Raw genomic sequence first — 7044 nt, 5'->3', positions numbered from 1 at the left:
GAGTGCCTATTGTGTTCCAGTGTGTTCTGCTAGCAGATACTTAGAGTAAATATTTCCAAGATGCCTTATATGTACAGGATTCTGAACCCAGATGTTCTGCCCCTGGAATTTCTCACTGCTCAGATGTTGGCAGTGCATAATAATTATGGTGGCAGACACAACATTTCTGGACATTTTGAATCTGGGGTGGGGGAGTCAGGTTTTTTTTGTGGTTTTGTATGTTTTCTAATCCTGCCAACCTAGCAGTTCGAAAGCAAGAAATTGCAAGTAGATAAATAGGTACCACTTCGGTGGGAAGGTAACAGCGTTCCGTGCACCTTGGTATTTAGTCATGTCGGCCACATGACCACGGAAACATCTTCGGACAGCACTGGCTCTTCGGCTTTGAAACGGAGATGAGCACCGCAACCCTAGAGTCGGATTCGACTGGCCTTCGAGCAAGGGGACCTTTACCTTACCTATGTTTTCTAAAAACTCTAAAATGTTGAGAAAAATTGGTATAGATTTAAGTTTCAGTTCTTATTTCTTTATCAAGCCAAAGGCTTAATTTATTAACATGAAATATGTATAAATTTGCAGATAAAATTGTACTATTTGGTATATTTATTAAAAATTCATAGTATAGATACCTTAATATTATTGAAACAATCGTAACAAATATGTCCTGCAATACAGATGCTGCAACATAAGGAACTTAAGTAAATTTCAAATGTTACCAGTTGAGCAAATACAAATAAAACAAACATGAAAAAATAGATATTGAACAAAAAGAACTTTAGATCCAAAGAAGGGGTTCAGCACACTTAGATCCAAAGAATGGGTTGCTTGGGTCTGAAGAATGGGTTCAGCACACTTGGCCTGGATCCAAAGAATGGATTCCTCAAGAGGCTCATGGCTTGTGTGTTTCCAGACTGTGTCTCATGAACAAAACTCATTTACAAAAGAAGAGGAGTTTTAAAAACTCTTTGTGAGATGTCATTGGGGCCTTCCACTCAAAAGACATTTTTTAAAAAATCCATCTGAGTATGCCCACACCCTCAGGCTAGCTAAAGCTTTTCTTTTGATTCTGTCCGGTTTGTCAACCTCAGTATTATCATGAAAAACCAAAAGAAACATATTTTCAGAGAGAGCTCAGAAAATCATCGTTCCTATACTATAATTGAATGATATCAAGGTTTTCTTTTGATTCTGGCCGGTTTGTCAACCTCAGTGTTATGAAAAACCAAAAGAAACGTATTTTCAGAGAGAGCTCAGAAAATCATAGTTCCTATACTATAATTGAATGATATCAATAAAACACAATGTTATTGAAACCAGTGTGGTATAGTGATTAGATTGTTGGAATAGGATCTGGAAGTGCCAGGTTCAAATCCCCACTGCGCCATGGAAGCCGTACCCTCTGTCTAATGCACCTCAAGGATGGTTGCTGTGAGGATAAAATGGAGGAGGAGAGACCAGTGTTGTAAGCCATTTTGAGACCCTATTGGGAGAAATGCAGGGAATAAATAGATCTACAGTCTGATGAGAGTTGGTACACCACACCATACTCATAAATGTTCCCTCTAAGCTATGGAGCCTTGTGAGCAAAAATCCTACTTTGTGAGCTACTGGCATTAAAATTGTGAGCGAGCAATTTGGCTGCTGCATAAATTAGTTGGCTCTGGAGCCACCCTTCCTGAGCCAAGACAAAAATGTGTGAGCCGGAGGCTAAAAAATTGTGAGCTAGCTCACACTAACTCAGCTTAGAGGGAACACTATGTTCTCATGTGATGTATAAACCTGGATATTCTGGCTTGTTCCCCAGTTGTACCATCAGCACAAGGCAGGCTGGGGTTCCAGTTGGGTCTCTTGAGGAAGAAGAGAAAAGAGTAAAGTGATAAAACCAACATTAGTTGAGACAAATCAGGATTTGACTGATTGCCTGGATGCAATCCAAATCCTATCTTTATAATCTAACCATAGTTACAGTAATCCATGCATTCATCTCTCTAATACAATGTTGTTGTTGTTGTTGTTGTTGTTGTTGTTGTTGACCATTCAGTTGTTTCCAATTCTTGGCAATATATGAATTACAATATTACTATAACTTGAGTCTGTTTCTCTAATCCAAATCAGAAGCTTTCACTTTTAGCTTTGTGGACTTCAGAAAGTGGAAATCTGTGTGCAAATGAAACAAGCTTTTCATGTTAGTTCATTCCTTGATTGCATGTATGTATTTTCATCAGTTTATTTAATGGGAGACAAAACATAGAGGTGTCTTAGTCCAATCAAAAAACAAGAGAAGTCAGAGGCTATGCTGTATGAAAGCCTGGCCACCATTTTCAGGTACAATATACTTGGGTAGACTCTCAGATGGAATCGCATTCCTGAGGATATTATCTATTCTACAGTATTTATGAGTCCTTTTTGAATATCAAAACTTAAAAGTGTTTCTGGTTTATTAATTGCATATTACGGGTTTAATAATTCAGTCATCTGGATGAGCAATACTATCAGAGCTAACATTGCTACCTTTGAATTGTGTATCTAAGCAATTTACAGAGGTGTGAAATGAGAATAACAGTATGGTTTTTGATGGTACTTGATTCATAAGGAAATACTTTGTAAGAGATTTTGTCAGTTCATCTCTAAATGTCCCTTTGTTAATCTTGATTTTATAAAGGCAATCTGAATTTTCAAGTTCGTCCATTCTCATATCCAAAAGCTGATACATTTCTCAGTGTCCATTTCATTATCATTATAAGCCAACCAGCCACAGCCTGTAACGCCCGGTCTAGGTCTTCCGGTTTGGAGTCGGACTGGCAGCACAACAACAGATAGAGCTGGGTGTCATCCACATACTGGTGACAACCAGTCCATGCCTCTGGGCAATCTGGGCAAGAGGGCACATATAGATGTTAAAAAGCATTGGGAACAACACTGCCCCTTGGGGGCACTCCACATTCTAATGGGTTCCTTCAGGACAGTTGATCCCCCAGGCTGGGCATTGCAACTTTTTGTACATAAGTTACTTCATGTGCTGGTCAAGAACATGAGAAAGCATCCTGACACAGACTGAGGGCCATGTGTTTGTCTACAAAACTATAATCTTCCCCAGAGAAATAACTACAACTTCCTACAAAGGAAATGTGCTGGGTGAACTTGGTCTGAACACACACTCTCAGTCTTATTCACCTCACTGGCTTGTTGCTATTCCTCATCGAAAATAGTTCACATGGCGTTCTTACTGAGAAAGACTGGATCATGATGGCATGAATAGAGTGAAAAGGGGGAGGGAATCCAGTTGCACCCAGGAGAACCCTATCATAAAGAGCCCAACAAAACACACATACACTGTAGCAAGACACACAAAAGCTCATACCTTGAAAAAAACTTTGTTGGTCTTAAAGGTGCTTGGTACTTCTCCCATGCAATTGAGGCAGCCCAGCAAAGCAAGCTCTCCCTCATTCCCTCCCTCTCTTCAGGGAGGAGTTTCAGTCAGTGGACAAAAACAAAGGCTTGCCTTTGTCTCCTGCAGCCTGGTCAAGGAAGCAAACTCTGACTGGTCCCTCCCTCCCCCTGGGAGTGGGAGGGGCCTCAGCCAGTTCTTTACCAGACTCTCTCAATTGCACAGGAGAGCCTTGCCTATCTATCTCTCCTGTGTTATTGAGAGAGCCTGGTAAAGCAAGCTGTGATGTGGCAGCAGCAAGAGAATTGGAAAAGGAAGCAGGAAACAGCCAAGGCCTTGCAGGCCAGATTAGGGCCTTCTAAGGGCCTGATCCAGCCCACAGGCCACATATTTCACACCCCTGTGTTAGAGGATCAAGCCAAATAATCCTGATTAATGTGCCCCTGTCATGGAAGCCAAGCTACTGCCTCTTGAAAGAGTCTCCCAATTCTTAATATTGGGAGACTCTGACTTGATATCAAAAAATGTATGCATCTGCACCTCTGACTTCTCAAGGCCAGAGGATCTTGGGTGCCAAAAAAGGCACAGGTGTCAGTGTACAAGCCATGGGGGCAACTCTTTTGCTAGAAGTTTGCTAATGCTGTGGGGGATGCTGTTCATTCTCATTATGCACATGCGTGCGTGCGCACACATAGAACAAGATATTTTTTTAAGATTTAGACATAACAAGAACTCACTGACCATCACCCTCATGGAGGTAAGATGCAATGGACTAAGACTGCACCATCCTGTGTACAAATGTGTGAGGATGCAACATATTTACTATTTGAATTGTTTCGAAGGGTTATGTGATCCTGGGGCAGAGGGTTTCCTATTTAGTTATTTATACAACCCCTTAAGTGAGACATGGCACTCTACAGCACATATTTAAACTATGCCCAGGTGTTTATTATATGGCTTTTGACAATGGGGAAAGAACAGAGAGAGAAGGAAGGAAGGAGAAGGGCTTTTTCCATGATGGTCCCAGTTTTTTGGAACTCCTGTCCTCCTCCTCCAGTTTGGTGGGTACAAAAGCATTCACAGAGGTCTTCTCCTTTTCCACACATTGCTAGTTCTATGTATTTCAACTCCATCACTTCATGAGCTATCTTACAGAGTCAGCCCTGCTATCCTAAGCACATTTACTAGGAAGTCTGACTGACCTCACTTTTGAGTATATATGCTCAGCCATCTTCCTTCGCTTTTAACTTTATTGAAAGTGAAGAGCAACATTTAGTCACAAAAGCAATTCCTGTTTGTAAAATTATGCAAACACGAAGGGAAGGAAGTGAAACCCTTCCACAACAGTGGGAAGAACCACAGCAGAGAACCAGGGCATCAAGTTGTTCTAGTCCAGTGGTGGTGAACCTATGGCACGGGTGCCAGAGGTGGCACTCAGAGCCCTTTCTGTGGGCACGCGTGCCATCGCCCCAGCCAGGCCCAGACCATCATTAAAGTGTCGAATTCTCTGCCAAATAATTTTAAGTAAATGAAAGCATTTGGGATTGCTTTCCTTACTTTGTTTGGATCATCTTAAGTCAATGTGTGGGTTGTTTTTTCTAAAGTAAAACGTCAGTATTCAGGTTAAATTGCCGTGTTGGCACTTTGTGATAAATAAGTGGGTCTTGGGTCGCAGTTTGTACACTCGGTCTCTAAAAGGTTCGCCATCACTGTTCTAGTCTCTAGTTTCTAAATACTTAAGCCGAAACGAACCTGCACAGAGCTACACCATTCTTTGGAAAAACTGAAATAAACATAATGATATCTAACTAATTGTGTCATTTATGTTTAGAGCCATTTTGCTTTCATTGTTGGGATTTCTAAGACACCTGATCTCATATGCATTTAGCCTCAGCTGTCATTTTAATCATCTCTTTTCAGATTTTGATTGCCCCTCTTTAGAACTTTTGCTTAGTCTGGTGTGATAATTACCAGGCGCCAGAGAACACAAGCAGGGTTTACAATTGTAAGTTTACCTAAGAAAAGGGAAGATTAGTTCAGAGCAGCTACTTTAATTAGGACTGCATTAAGACTGAACCCTTCAGTTTCTTGTACCAGAGAAATCCCATTGATTTCAGTCAAACTAAAGGTTGCTGTACCAACCAGTAACGTCTACACATGTTTAGCCAGCTATGATGGCCCCATCCACTTCCCTCCCTCAGAGGCAAGGTTTTCCCTCTGTTTTTCTTTCCTAAAGAACTCTGGTTATCTCACCCAAAGTATAACATTTATTTACTTTTTATTTATTAGTTTAACTTCTACCCCGCCCTCCCCACTGTGGCGGCTCAGGGCGGCTTACACAAAACCACTAAAACAATATACATTTCAGTATAAAACACATAATCAATATAAAGCCTCAGACAGTATTACTTAGGTGGTAGTCATGGTGGTATACTCACACCAGCTCAGTTGATCAAATTATGTGTGGGGTGAGCACAGGCTGTAAGTTGTGGGCCAGGGCACAGGGTTACTCCTCAGGTGTTTAATGTGGCTCCTAGTTGAAGGCCTGGTGGAAGAGCTCCATCTTGCAGGCCCTGCGGAACTGTAAGAGGTCCCGCAGGGGCCTGATCTCCTCCGGGATTTCATTCCGCCAGTACGGAGCCGCCACTGAGAAGGCCCTGGCCCTGGTTATCGCCAGCCTGGCAACTTTAGGGCCTGGGAGGGCCAGCCGTTTTTGAGCCCCTGAACACAGTACTCTCTGGGGAATGTATGGGAAAGGTAGTCCCTTAGGTATGCCAGACCCTGTCCATAAAGGGCTTTAAAGGTCGAAACCATCACCTTTAAACGTATCCGGTATGCTATTGGCAGCCAGTGCAGTGATTTTAGCACAGGCTGGATGTGTTCCTGCACAGGGAGACCCATCAGCAGCCTGGCCACCGCATTCTGCACCAGACGCAGCTTCCGGAGTTGCCCCAGGGGCAGTCCCATTTAGAGAGCATTGCAGTAGTCCAACCTCGAGGTAATCATTGTGTGGACCGCTGAAGCCAGATTTTCGCATTTGAGGAAGGGAACCAACTGTCTAATCAGCCACAGATGGTAAAAGGCTGCCTTGGCAGTGGCTGCTACCTGGGCCTCCATTGTCAAGGAGGCATCCAGGAGTACTCCCAAACTCCTGACCTTCAGCACGGGCACCAACAGCGCCCCATCGAAGGCCGGTAATGGGATCCCTACCCCCGAGCCATTCTGATTCAGGCACAGGACCTCCGTCTCCATCAGGTTCAGTTTCAATTAACTCAGTCTAAACCATCCAGCCACATCCTGTAACGCCCGGTCCAGGTCTTCCGGGGTAGAGTCAGACTGACCACCCAACAACAGATAGAGCTGGGTGTCATCCACATACTGATGACACCCTACCCCATGCCTCCGGGCAATCTGGGCAAGGGGGCACATGTAGATGTTAAATAGAATCAGGGAGAGCACCACTCCTTGAGGCACTCCACAGATTAGTGGGTGCCTTCGGGACAGTTGCTCTCCAAGAGCCACCCTTTGTCCCCGACCTTGAAGAAAAGAGACAAGCCACTGCAAGGCAAGCCCCTGAATCCTCATGTCAGCGAAGCGGTGGGCAAACAACTGGTGATCAACCATGTTGAACGCCACCGACAGGTCTAACAACAGCA

The sequence above is a fragment of the Gekko japonicus genome, unplaced genomic scaffold (assembly GCF_001447785.1).
Source record: "Gekko japonicus isolate JY-2015 unplaced genomic scaffold, Gekko_japonicus_V1.1 scaffold492, whole genome shotgun sequence".
Lineage (NCBI taxonomy): Eukaryota > Metazoa > Chordata > Lepidosauria > Squamata > Gekkonidae > Gekko > Gekko japonicus.
Note: the sequence above shows the minus strand (reverse complement) of the source record.